This window comes from Crocodylus siamensis, chromosome 14, assembly GCF_052110815.1.
Source record: "Crocodylus siamensis isolate JL-2025a chromosome 14, ASM5211081v1, whole genome shotgun sequence".
NCBI lineage: Eukaryota > Metazoa > Chordata > Crocodylia > Crocodylidae > Crocodylus > Crocodylus siamensis.
In genome coordinates, this window is record NC_143408.1 from 8,776,484 (window position 1) to 8,790,028 (window position 13,545).

Here is a 13,545-nt window from a genome sequence, read left to right on the forward strand (position 1 = left end):
TGCCACGGATCGCTATTTGAAGTCTCTGGGTTTATCTTGTGAATTGTGTGGAGGTGGTAACAGTGCTAATTGCACAAGACCCTTAAAAGGATCTCACTGCTGAAGATGCAGTGAGGGAGGAGATGACCCCACAGTCCCTGGTCACCCCTGGAGGGGGAATCAGCTGCAGAACTGCTTCTCTAAAGTCTCAACTTTAATTGACAAAGCGACTGATGCTCCCAGAGCTCCTGCCTGCAATGCAAATATCCCCACTGACGAGAAGTGTACAGCCGGGCAGTGCTGCCTGCCGGAGTCTGCAGATAGCCTGAAACAGCAGCTCTGAGAGCCATCCCCACGGGGCCGAGGGCAAACCTTGAAGATGGCACCCCTCATCTCATTAGCAGTGTCACTAATCATCCTCATTAGCAATTTCACTGGTCATGTGTAAGCCTCAGAGTGAAGGCGGGGATGTGCACATCCCTGGGAGAGCCAGAAGTCCACTGGTCACCAACCCCTTCCAGCCTTTCGTGCTTGTCTGCATGAGGGGACCTCTGTCTACAGCTGTGCAGGCACCGACGGGTATGTCAGCAGCACCCCAGTGGAGATATAGCTAAGGGCAAGGGCAGTCCTGCCAGTACAGTTCACCACCAGCCATCAGCACAAGGGCCGTGAACAGAAGCCTCCTTCTGTTGGCAGAGCCGTGCCCGCAGCAGGGGCCCCGCCAGCACAGCTGTGTGTGCCAGACCCGGAGCCCTGGCTGCGACTCCCTTCCTGAGTTTGCTGCTGGCTTCCCCCATTTTCATAGGTCCTGAGGGAGGCCAGACCGGGTCAGGATCATGGTCCATCCAGCTGAGTACCCCAGTCTGACTTTGGGCAGCACCAGCCCTGCCGGAGGCAGGGAGAAGCCTGGCACCACCCAAGGGAGGGTGACTGTGGGTGCCCAGAGTGGGAGGGTGGCCCAGGCCCTGGGGTAGCTCTTGTTTGCTTTTTGTGATGTGCTGTGTGAGTCCTAGACCGGGGCGGGCAATTATTTTGGGCAAAGGGCCGCTTTCTGAGTTTTGGCAAGCTATCGAGGGCCATATGATAGACAGCCAGGGGCAGATAAATACTGATTTTCTAAATATTTTAGGGGCCCTGCCGGCTGGATAGAATGGCCTTCTGAGCTGCATCCGGCCTCCGGGCTGCATTTTGCCCACCCCCGTCCTAGACAGTGTCCTTAGCCACAGACCTGCTCGTCCCTCCCTGGATCCCCTGAGGTCTCAGCCCCTTGATGCCCAGTGGCTGTGAACTCCACAGGGTAACGGTGCCCCGGGAGCAAAGCTGGGGCATTGCTGAGTTAGCCTCCGCCACGATCTGGCTCCCCAGGACCCAGGGCCTGGCGCAGCGCTGAGGCCGCCCGGCCCCAGAGCACAGGCCACAGGGAGCCTCCTCCAGCAGCCTGGAGCTTGCTGTTGCATCCAGCTGCCAGCTGCCAGCTGCAGCGTGGGAGCTCGGTTTGGCCGCCTTCAGCAAGAGACACTGGTGCGGATTCCAGGTGGGGAAGAGAGCCGTAAATCTGCTTGTGCTGCGGGGATTCGCTCCTGGTGACTTCACCTCTCTCCAGGAGAAGGGGCTCCCCTTAAGGAGCTTAATAAGGAGGTCACGGGAGGGCGGCCAAGGACTCGCATCTCTGCCTCCTTCGCCCTGGCTCAGGGGAAGAACCTGGCGTCTGCACTGGCTGCAGCAAGGGCTCACCAGAGGAGATGGAGAACAGGCCTGGCTCCGAGGAGCAGGCTGGAGCCTTGCCCAGAGGGTCACAGCTCGAGGACTCCCTAACCCCACGGGGAGGCTGCGCCAGGACCCCACTGGGAGCAGCCCACGGAGCAGGCTAGGGCAGGGTGCCATGACACTGCAGTTGTGGTGCTGCAGAGCTGGCAGGGGGATGATCAGCCCAGCCTGGGGCTTGGAGAAAGGAAACCAGCCCAGAGCAAGGCCTCTGCTGGCCCGGCTCCCGCGGTGCTGGGAGCAGGAGGGCGGGATGTGGCAGGGCTCCCAGTGGGGAAGTAGCCCAACAGCCAGGTGTCATAAATCCTAGGTTGTGCAACTACAGTCTGTGCTCAGAGCCATTACTCACACTCCCGTCACTCCCACGCGCTGCGCGGCTCACGTGTCTGCCCAGGGCAGGTGCCGGGAGGCCCCTCACAGCCCGTTCTTGCTCAGCGCAGAGCACCCATTGACAGCAGCACTGCGCAGGGGTAGGGCACGCCAGCACCAGATTTCCAGGGAAGCCTGGGAGCCCTGAGGTAGCAACTGCCAGGAAATAGGAGGATGCCGGGCTGCCTAGCACTCCCCAGGGGCGCACTGGTACTCAGCAGCCAACTGCCCCCCCTACCCCGCAAGCAGGTCTCCAATGCCCACGCAGCCACAGGAGGGGCAGGCGAGCAGGGCAGAGTCTCTCGCCCATGGGTTGCACCCTAGCACCAGACTGGAAGAGCCCGAGCCTTGGAAAGTCTCACTAGAGCCGCTAGCAGCTTGCGTGCTGTGCCGCAGAAGGCACTGAGGGCAAGCCAGCGCCTGCCTCTGCTCCTCAGTCACTCTGGGGCAGGACTGGGACCAGATGACGGAGACGCAGACCTTCTGCCTCCCGTTGCCTGTTGAGCCCCAGCCCAGCAGTGACTGGTGCAATGTGGATGCCAGGGCCTCGCCCAGCCCCAGAAAACAGGCCCCAGGGCACAGACGGACACATCACTGCTTGGCACCAGGGATGGCCCTGACGTGCAGACGGGGCTTTTGGCTTGGCTGGAGCATGACCGTGTCTGGGATCTGAGCCCGCTTCCAGCTCAGCTTCTCCGCAGGAGACGTGGGCTGGGCCTTATGTCACAGTCCCCCTGGGGCACGGCTGCCACAGGCAGCCCTGGACTCACACCTGGCTCGTAAAGACCCCAGCACCATGCGCAGCCAGGGACGGCTGCAGAACAAGCTGGTCCAAATAGGACCGGGGCTCCCATGGGTCACACCTCTAGGCAGCAGTCACCCCGAGATCCCGGGCACCTGTGGGAGGGGTCTGCCGTGCTGGTGATCTCCGGGGCAGCCTGCCGAAGCCTTTCCCTCCCCCAGGCCATGCAGGGAGGGGCAACAGCCCGCCCCAGCACGGCACATTAGCATGCCTGCCACGGCTGGAGCTCTCGCCTCCGTCGACGCACCCTCCTCTCGGTACTTCCCCCCAGCTCCACTCAGCTGCTCCTGGCCTGTGGCTTTCAGGGGCAGTGGGCTGAAGGGCTGGGCCCAACTCCCTGCTGGGTCAGCGTCCTGCACAAGGCTGCTCCAGGGGGCTGTCACAGGTGAGCACGCTGAGCGGCCACTCAACCTTGTCGCCGTCTGGTGAGGAAGCAACCTGGCACCACTCAAGCTCTCTTCTGCCAAAGGCTGCATAAGCCTGGCTGAGGATGAAGGCAGCCAGACTAAAGCCTTGCCATTCCCATCTGTCAGGTGATCTGCAGCGCATTTCCTGCAGGAGGGGGACAGCTACATCGCATTGAGCAGCAATCTGACTAATAGAGAGCTTAGCTGTGCTGCTTCCTTCGAAGTTGATTGCAGGACGGTAGACAGAGATTCGTTGCCTGCTAGCAGCCTGGGACCAGGGGCTGTAACCACTTGCCCTAAAAAGGGTGCTATGCTCAGTTTCATAGTTTCATAGTTTCATAGTAGCTAGAGTCGGAAGGGACCTAGGTAGATCATCTAGTCCGACCCCCTGCCTTAGCAGGAAAGAGCACCGGGGTCAGATGACCCCGGCAAGGTGCTCATCTAACTTCCTTTTAAAAACCCCCAGGCTAGGAGCCTGCACCACTTCCCCTGGAAGCCGGTTCCAGGCCCTAGCCGCCCTGACTGTGAAGTAGCGTCTCCTAATATCTAATCTAAACTTACCCTCCGCCAGTTTGTGACCATTATTCCTGGTCACTCCTGGCAGCGCACGGGGGAACAGGGACTCCCCCAATACCTGCTGATCCCCCCTGACCAGTTTGTAGCAGGCCACAAGGTCCCCCCTTAACCTTCTCTTGTGGAGGCTAAACAGGTTCAGGTCCCGTAGCCTCTCCTCATAAGGCCTGCCCTGCTGACCCCTGATCAGTGCGGGAACCCAGCTGGTGGTCCCACAAGCCCCTCAGCGGGTAGCAATCTGAATGTGGGGGTGGCGACAAGGGTGGCATTAGGTTCCCCCAGAGAGGTACTGAGGGGTGGACTACAAGAAGGTTGCATAATCTAACCCAGAACGGGTGTTGGACAGTTTAAGGTGAGCGTGCACTCTTGGGGCCTCTCCAATGACGCTGGCTGCAGCTGTGGTGCTCAAGCTCAGACAGCCGACCGCATCACCTGTGAATGCCCTTACAGCCTCCGTCAGGTGCCCAAGGTATTATTAACATCGACCATTCTACCTACCACTGCCTTTCTAGCCTGTATGCATCTGACACGAGTGTGGCAACACTTGCTTTATCATCGTCACCACCGTGCAGTGCAGCTGCAAGTGCTCAGGACAACTGGGCAGAAGGACCCCCCAGACCTCACTGGTGCCACGCTGTAGCATGCCTTTCATGAGCTAATGAAGCCAGGCTTAGACAGAGTATGGAGTTCATCCCACCTCTGGTTAGGAGCATCCTCTCATCGGACAGATGGGACCTCTGCCTAATGTTCAGCCAGTCATTCATGCCAGTTTTAGCCCCCTGTGTGTTCTTGGCTTCACATTGCCCTTTAGCTTTAGTCTTCTTCCTCCCTGGTCTCATGGATTTATGGAGAGGACCCACATCACCCCTCAGCCTTTGTTTTGGCAGGCTAGGCTGGAAAACTCAGGAACCTGCAGCATGGGTAAGTTAGTTATTGTGGAGAAAAAGAATACCTAGCTGCATGTGAGGGGTCCCAACAAGGCTATCAAACAAGAACATTTTAAATTGCAGTTAGCAAACAGATTGGGGCCCCATCTGCAAATGCACAATTTTTCAGGAAGCTGGATGCCACTTTGGGATGTTGGCAGCTGAAGCTGCCAGAGGAAGGCTCTGAGGTAGGCTCAGGTGCTACTCCATTGGGAAGGGATGGATTTCTGCATCTGCCTTTTGGCATGAGTTCTGCCCCCCAAAAATGCATCACAAAACTGTACAGGTGATTTATGAGCATGTGGGTGTGGATGCCTGGGGTGGGTGATATCATCTGGACTGCACCAAAGAATATGATCACAGGCTTCGAGAAAGCTCGCAGCACCTGACGAAGTAGATGGACGAGGACTGTCCTCAACAGACTTTTTTTTTTTTTTTTAAGTAAAATTTGTTGTGTTTCAAGCCAAATCAAGTCCAAATTCATAAGTCAGTCCAGAACCATAAGTGGCCCTACAACCAGCAAACATCCTCCACCCTCACCTGGGGATGTTTCCAAATCCTTTGGCGGGCATCCTACCTGCAGGCCCAAGCCCGGAGGCTTGGGGTTCAGATGCCCCCGAGTTTCACTCGCCCTCAGCCATACAGCTGCAGGAGTGAGCTAGGGAGGAGTCTCCTATTTCCATAAAGTGGGCATAAAGCCAAGGTCTTCCCATGGGACACGAACATGGGAGGTTAACTATACATTAACCTCCCATGCCAGAAAGGGGGTTATCCCTTGCCCTTGGGAAAAATGCCTTAGTGGCAGCATTTCCCCTGCCAGGTACGTATTCCTACCTTCACACCAAAAGGAGGAGAACCAGATCATCGGTAAACGAGGTACTCAGGCTCCTCAGGGGGTCTGAGACATCCCGGGTCTGAGAGGAAGGTGAAGCTTCCTGCAAGTCTCGCAGGGTCTCAGTAAAGGGGCTGCAGAAAGGGATGAATAGGAAAGTGAGCATTAAAGACTCGCTCCAGAGTATTGGGCTAGTACCCTCTCCTTTGTAGATCAGGGGTTGGCAGCATTTTGGAGCAGGGGCCACTTCAAAGGAGTTTAGTGCCAAGTGCAGGCAGCTTCCGACCCAGCTGCACCCCTGCAGCTGCAGTCACTGCCCCTCTTCCCACCCCTGCCGTGCCTCCGAGGCTGCTTTTTCCTGCCCCCTGGTCCTGAATGGGTGAAGCCCTTGTTGGGACCCAGAGGCCTTCAAGCCTGACTTTGACCCTTGTGTTTAGCTCAAGCTGCATGCTTAGCTTGTATTGTGGTTGACACATGCACCTGGTGAAAAGAGCAGATGGAAAAATACAAATCAGGAAGTTGGATAACTACATTGAATCAATATAACCTGGGCAAAAGAGGAACAGTCAGACCAAAACCTACCCCCACCGACAAATGAAAAGATTTCTTTCCGAATAGAAACTGACAGTTAAAGGTAACCATATTTGGCAAACAGAAGCAAGAGTATTAACATGCGTTAGGAGGAAGGCTTAAGCTAATTTTACATATTAAGAAATGCAAGCGCTATGGTATATAAAAAGAGGTGAGAGAGTACCCCCTTCAGAGCACCCCTGAAAAGACCCTGTCACTGATCCAAGATCTTGTCTCAGCAGCAGACGTGGGAACCAGGCCTCAGACAAGACTTCATGGCCTGAGCGACCAGCATGTTCACAACATTGCAGGGTGGTGAGCATCTGCTTTGACTAGCTACAAACCTCACATTTTAAACTGCAAATGCTGCCTCAGTTCTAATTAGAATGGTATCCGTTAGGGGTCAATAAACTTGCTTTTAGTTTAGGACAACTGTGTCTTCGTCGCCTTGCCTGGTATACGACCCATTATAGCGTCATAGGGACACAGCAAAGTGTTGCAGCAGCCGTCCCCGCACCCTCCGGCCTCAGGCTGCTGACCCCCTGCTGCAGAGGAGCGATGGGTGTTAATTGATCTTTGTAGTCACGTTGTTAGAAGAGAAGATGGATTGATAAAAATGATCATTTAGGGATGCTCCCTAATCTAACGAGGCAGCCGGGAACTGGGATGGTCCCATAGCAGGGGGGAGTTAGGTGAACAAACACTGTGGCCCTGGCATACTGCAATGGCCTAAGGTTGTGGCCGTGACAGTAGGTGGCATAAATCAGTGCTGCCATTTTGGAGCAAACGCCTGTTTGCTTTGCAGCGGGAGAGCGCAGTCAGCCTGGGGCTCGCCGACTCTCCAGCCACCCCGGGCAGGTGCTCCCAGGGCTTCAGGGGCCCAATCCTGTGTCGCCTGGGCATCCCCTGTAAGTGCCCACCCAGGTTTCTCCATTTGCAGAGGCCTTCTCCAAGTCAGAATCCCTCAGTCCACCTCCTCTGTAGGCAGAGGCCCGGGCTCTCTGTTTGCAGGGGCATGGCCCAGGAAAAAGGAGGATCCAGGGAATTACACACCAGTCAGCCTCACCTCAGTCCCTGGAAAAATCATGGAGCGGATCCTCAAGGAATCCGTCTTGAAGCACTTGGAGGAGAAGGCGGTGATTGTGAACGGTCAGCATGGACTCACCGAGGGCAAGTCATGCCTGACCAACCTGATTGCCTTCTATGACGAGGTGACTGGCTCTGTGAACGTGGGGAGACCTGTGGATGTGGTATACCTTGGTTTTAGCAAGGCTTTTGGTACGGTCTCTCACGACATTCATGCAGGCAAGCTAAGGATGTATGGGTTGGATGAATGAACTGTAAGATGGATAGAAAACTGGCTGGAGCATCAGGTTCAGAGGGTAGTATTCAAAGGCTCAATGTTGGCAGTCGGTACCAAGTGGAGTGCCTCAGGAGTTGGTCCTGGTGCCGGTTTTGTTCAATGTCTTCATCAGCAACCTGGAAGATGGCACAGAGTGCCCCCTCAGCAAGTTTGCAGAAGGCACCAAGCTGGGGGGAAGTAGTAGATACACTGGAGAGTAGATTTCGTAGACATTAGGGCTGGAAGGGACCTCACGAGATCACTGGGTCCAGCCCCTGCCCCAGGGGCAGGAAGTCAGCTGGGGTCAGATCACCCCAGCAAGATAAGCATCTAACCATTTCTTAAAGGTATCCAGAGTAGCTGCTTGCACCACTTTGGTGGGGAGTCAATTCCAGACTCTGGAGACCCGGACAGTAAAGACGTTTTTCCTTATGTCCAGCCTAAAATCATCTTCCAGCAGTATGTGACCGTTAAACCTCATCTTCCCTGGGGATGCCCTGGTGAACAGATGTTCTCCCAGTTCCTGATGCACACCCCTTATGTACTTTCAGGCTGCCACCAAGTCACCCTAAGCCTTCACTTCTCCAGGCTGAAGAGTCCCATGCCTCTCAGCCTCGACTCATAAGCCTCTTCTCTTGCCCTCTGATCATGTGCATGGCTCTCCCCTGCACCCTCTCAAGTTTCTTCATGTCCTTTCTAAGGTGTGGAGCCCAGACTTGGATGCAGTACTCCAGCTGTGGCCTCACCAAGGAGGATCAGTTCTTGGGTCTTGCTTGAGATGCACCAGTATATGCAAGCCAGAGTTGTATTTGCTTTGCTGGCTGCGGCATTGACTGGTGGCTCATGTTCATCTTGTGGTCAGTCAGGAGGGGCCAGCAGGGGACTGCAAGCTTAGGGGCAACCAACATGGGTTCATCAGTGGCCAGTCCTGTCAGACCAACCTGGGGGCCTTTTACGATCAGATCACCAGATCATTAGATGTAGGGGTAGCAGCGGATATAAACTTCCTGGACTTCCGGAAGGCTTTTGACACTGTCTCTCACCCCGTTCTCATTAAGAAACTGGGGGCTGTGGTGTAGACACCCACACAGTCAAATGGGTCGCCAACTGGCTGGAGGCCCGCACCCAGAGGGTGGTAGTGGATGGGTCCTTCTCAGCCTGGAGGGATGTGAGCAGTGGGGTCCCCCAGGGCTCGGTCCTCGGGCCCACGCTGTTCAACATCTTCATCAGCGACTTGGATGAGGGGGTAAAAAGCACCTGTTCAAATTTGCTGATGACACTAAGATGTGGGGGGATGTGGGAACATTGGAAGGATGCAACAGGCTACAATCAGACCTAGACAGGTTACAAGGGTGGGCGGACGAGAATAGGATGGGTTTCAACACAGACAAGTGCAAGGTGCTGCACCTCGGGAGGAACAACCGGCACCATACCTACAGGTTGGGGAACTCCCCTCGTATCAGCATGGAGGCGGAAAGGGATCTGGGGGTCATCATTGACTCTGTGGACATATTCAAGGCAGCCGGCCCGGATGATCTCCACCCTGGAGTTCTAAAGGAACTGGCCGAGATCATTGCAAGTCCTCTGGCACGGTTGTACGAGCACTCGTGGTGCTCTGGTGAGGTACCGGAGGACTGGAAGAGGGCCACCATGGTCCCCATCTTCAAAAAAGGCAGGAAGGAGGACCCAGGAAACTATAGGCCGGTTAGTCTCACCTCGATCCTAGGCAAGCTGTTCGAGAAAATTATGCTGGCACACATCCAGGAGGCAGAGGGGCAAGGCCCAGCAGCTTGGGAGATGCCTGCTGCCAAGTGGCTCCTGTCATCCCACGCTGTCCCTAGGGCAGTTTCTGCAGGGCAGCACAGCCCCACGTAAGATAAGCTCTCTCCATGTACAACAGCTATGAGACACCCCAGGTCAGCTCCATAATGCAACACCCGGCCACCCTCTGGCCTTTCATCCCAGCAGCGCGGACCAAGGGCAGGCATGAATCCCAGCAGGGACTTGAAAGGAATCTGGCCAGGAAGGGACTTGGAGCAGAGCAATGAGATCCTTCATTACAGGCGCAGCCCCCGGAGCAAAGGGCACCACAGCCACAGCTGGGGAACATCTCTTCGGACAGATCTGGCATGGGCCGATGGGATCAGGCCTGGAAAACATCACCGAGGACAGTCTGTCTGCACCAGCTGCAGGAGTCTGGCTCAGCTCCGCAGCACGAGGGAGTACGAGCACGGAGGGCGCTGGCTGCTCGAGCGCGGTCCGGGCGTTGTCCTGGCCTGGGGCAGAGAAAGGAGAATCTTCCCAGGGGCTGGATGGCTCTACCTGGAGCTCAAAGGCAACCCCAGGGCCTGTCAGGTCCTGGAGCAAGGGACTGGACTCGGGACTCCTGGGGCCTATTCCATCAGGCAGCAACCCTCCCCCTGCCCCCTCCAACATGGAAATACCATATTTACTCAAATCCAAGACTTAAGTTGTCCCCCCATTCAACATGGGGAAAGAGCCCCTCATCTTAGATTTGAGTACAAGGGGGGGAGAGCCAGCAGCTGCGGCTCCAACCCAGGGCTTGGGGGTAGAGCTGCAGTTGCTCCCCACACCTCTGCTCCCTGACATCACACCTGCCACTTCCCTTCCCATCGCGGCTGTGGCCTGAGGCAGGGAGCACATGCTGTCTTTGGTCCCTGCTTGGCCATGCAGCTGCAGAAGTGACAGCTCTGGCCCCGACTGGGGGCTGAGGCCAAAGCTGTTGCCATTGCAATCGCTATTGTGTGGTCAGATGGGGGCTGGAGGCAGCCCGTCCTTTGTGCCCCAAGCTGGAGCAGAGACCCAGCCAGAGAACAAGCTGTGATAGGAAAGCAAGTGACGGCAGGCACCAGGGGGCACAGGCAGCAAGGGATAAGGGTCAGGCCACTTGACCCCCTCAGCACCTGCCCCCTGCTTGCTTTGCTGCCCACCTAATTATGGGAGGTCATCTTAAATTAAAAGTTGCCTTGGATTCAGGTGAACACGGTAGGATCCAGGCATCCCGTCCACGCGGCCAGGCACGTTCACAGCACCACACGGACCACAGACCGTCAGCACCCCAGGACATCACCTCCAACGCGCTGAGCTCCTGCTTCTTCCCTGCAGGGCAGCACTGGCAGCGAAGCAGGAGGGCATAAAACCACTTCAAATCAGCAGGGTGGCAGGAGGTTGCGCAGCCATGCAGCCGTCTGGCCCCCTGGAAAGGCTGAGCTCCTCCGTCCAGCCTGGGCTCGTTCCCCCGCCACGCTCTGCAGCGGAGCCTCAAGCAGTGCTGCCGAGGGGCCTGCACCTCCCGCAGCAAGTGCCGGGCACCCTCTGGCGGCCGCTGGAGAGCAAGGCTGTGGTCATTATCCCTAGAGCAATGGTTCTCAACCTTTTTTGCCCATTTGTAAACATCAATGGCCAGTCCGCACCCATCAAATAGTTCAAGCAGAAAACAGCCCCCTGGCCCTGCTGGTGCCCCTCACTCCCAACCCACTGCCCTCTGCTCCCAGGCCCAGCCCCCCCCCCTTGGGCAGGCACGTGCTCCCCCAGATTTGTGCGCCCACAGTGGGCACAGGCCTGGCCACACTGGCACAGGCAGGAGCCTCCTCCATGGCCTAGTAGGTGGGACCCAGCATGGGAGGGTGGAGCAGGGGGGTTGCAGGCCTTGTTGCTGCTGCTGCCACCAGCAGGACTCTCCCCCGCCAGCTGTGCGAGAAATAATGGACTGAGGGGGGTGGGCAACACATTTAACTGCCCTGCTCTGCTGGTCCCTCCCCACTGGGCTGTGGAGGTGGCTCCTGCCTGTGCCAGTCTGGCCAGACTGCAGTTCCATGCCTGCAGTGAGCACACAAGTCTGTGGGGAGCACTTCCCCCCCCATACCTGCCCATGTTGCCTGTGCACCACCCCCCATGCATCGTCTATGCCCCCACCCCGTAGACTTACCTATGGGAAACTGCGAGAGCTGCTCCCCATGCTGCCTGCCTGGTTGCCACGTGCACGTGTGCATGCATACATGTGACAGCGCCTGTCTGATCGCCCTCCTCCTGCTCCCCCCAGCCCCAAGCAGCCGCTTGCAGGCTGAAACTCTGCCAGCCTGCAAGGGGAAACCCACCGTTTTCCACATTTTTTTCCTTTAAAGGAGAATCCATTTTTCAAAAGTTTGTTTGTGACCCTTTCATATATTCTTGCATCTCACTTTTGGGTCACGACCCATGGCTTCCGAAACGTTGCCCTAGACTATCATGGCTACAACTACACTTCAATCCTACTAAGAATGCAGAAGACAATTAAAGACATGAGGGGGGAAAAGAACATCTTAACGACACTGCAAAACATTCATGTGCAACTTGGGAAGAAATTCCACCCCCCACCCCACTCCTTCAAATGATATTGGTGCTTGAGTACAGATTCATACGAGCTGCCAAGTGACGTAAACCTCGATCCTGCTCCTTGCAACGAGATCCACCTACAGATTTTGGAGCAGAAAGGCCTCATTCATCCCAGATCTCCCACCCAACCTTCTGTATCCCAGAGAAGATTTAAAAACTTAGTTTCATAATTGATAGGGCCAGGAGGGACCTGAGCAGATCATCAAGTCTGACCCCCTGACATGGGCAGGAAAGAATTAGGTGATTATCAAGCCTCCTTTTGAAGACCCCCAGGGTAGGGGCCAGCACCACTTCCCTTGGAATTTGGTTTCAGATCCTAGCCGCCCTGACCGTGAAGTAGCGCCTCCTGATGTCTAGTCTAAATCTACTCTCAGTCAACTTATGGCTGTTATTGTTACTCCAGGTAGTGCTCGGAGGAACAGGGACTCTCCCATTCTCCGCATGTCCCCCCCGGTAAGTTTACAGACAGCCACCAGATCCCCTCTCAGTCTTCGCTTGTGGAGGCTGAACAGGTTCAGGACCCATAGCCTCTCCTCGTAGGGTCTGCCCTGCTGTCCCCTGATCATGCGAGTGGCCTCCTTCGGACCCTCTCAATGCTGGCCGCATCCCTCCTGAAGTGCGGCACCCAGAACTGGACGCAGTACTCCAGCTGCGGCCTGACCAGTGCCGCATAGAGGGGGAGGATCACCTCCCTGGACCTGCTTGAGATGGATGCATGACAAGATGCGGTTGGCCTTCCTGACTGCATCCCCACGCTGCCGGCCCATGCTCATCTTGGCATCAATGACGACTCCAAGATCCTTTTCTGCCTCTGTGCTGACGAGAAGGGAGTTCCCCAGCCTGTAGGTATGGTGCTGGTTCTTCCTCCCCAGGTGCAGCACCTTGCACTTGTCAGTGTTGAATCCCATCCTATTCTCATCCACCCACCCCTGTAACCTGTCTAGATCTAGTTGTAGCCTGTCCCTCCCTTCTAGCGTGCCCACTTCTCCCCACATCTTAGCGTCATCTCCGAATTTGAACAGGGTGCTTTGTCCCCCTTGTCCAAGTCGCTGATAAAGATGTTGACCAGTGTGGACCCAAAGACCGAGCCCTGGGGGGCCCCACTGCCCACATTCCTCCAAGTCAAAACTGACCCATCCACCACCGCTCTCTGGGTTCAGCCCTCCAGTCAATTTGGGACCCAGCTGACTGTGTAGGCATCAATGCCAACTTCACAGCAGCTATCTAGCCCTCATTTACACACACACTTCCAACCCCCTAAGACAATGGTTCTCAATCTTTTTTGTACCAGGACCCATTTGTAAATATCAGTGGCCAGTCCAGCCCCAGTGCCCCCCACCCTCCCCTCCCGTGTGGGTGGGTGTGGGTGTGGGGGGGCATGGGGGACCCCAAGCAGCCCCTCGCAGGCTGGAGCTCTGCCAGCCTGCAAGGCAAAATCCACCATTTCCCTGTTTTTCTCTTTTAAAGGAGAATCCATTTTTAAAATTTGTTTGTGACCGTGTCATAAATTCTTGTGACCTACTTTTGGGTCAAGAAACACTGCCCTAGAACACAGGTGAGCAGAGTATAGCCCACGGGTCAGATCC